The following is a 569-nucleotide window of genomic DNA, read 5'->3' on the forward strand; positions in this document are numbered from 1 at the left end:
AAGTGGCATTGTGGCGTGTTGCCAGGTACTCCCCGTTGGGGTCTAATTGCAAGCTTGGATGTCTTGTGCGCTTCATCCAGAAGGCAAAAGGTTTGCCACTGAAAGGGCTGCCCGTATTTGGGGGGACAGAATGGGAATCGCTCACCTGGCAGCTGCCCTGGGACGCAGGGTGGTCTTTGTTGACATGCCTGACAGGCTGGGTAGGGATATTTGTGTGTGGAGCCAGGGGGAAGGAGAGGAGCAGGAAAGCTACCAGCAAGAAAGTAGTTAACAGCAGAGTTGCTGCAGGCTCTGGTTTGAGGCAGGTTATGAAACCACATCTGGCACTGGCACTGGTACGGGCAGCCACCTGCCAGCTATGGCCTCAGAACTTTTCAGCCTTAGCTTCTGTAGACTTGTTCCACCTCTGCCAGCTTCTTCTCCCCATTTCTCCACTTCTGGGCAAGGGGCAATTGGTTATTTTACTAATAGAAATGCTATGTACCCTTAGTCACACAAAAGTCTCAAAAGTGCTTCCTGGCTGCCAGTCTTTTTCTTAGTTTATTGATCTTGTCTTTTTTTTTTTTTTT

The 569-nt window shown here is 49.7% G+C and overlaps 1 protein-coding gene across 1 annotated transcript in view; it reads left to right on the forward strand.

Moving 5' to 3' along the window:
- Positions 1-569, forward strand: part of ORMDL3 (ORMDL sphingolipid biosynthesis regulator 3) — a 6,794-nt gene that overhangs the window by 2,000 nt on the left and 4,225 nt on the right. The gene's annotated exons all lie outside the window — the stretch shown is intronic.

The sequence above is a fragment of the Pteropus medius genome, unplaced genomic scaffold (assembly GCF_902729225.1).
Source record: "Pteropus medius unplaced genomic scaffold, Ma_sr-lr_union100, whole genome shotgun sequence".
NCBI lineage: Eukaryota > Metazoa > Chordata > Mammalia > Chiroptera > Pteropodidae > Pteropus > Pteropus medius.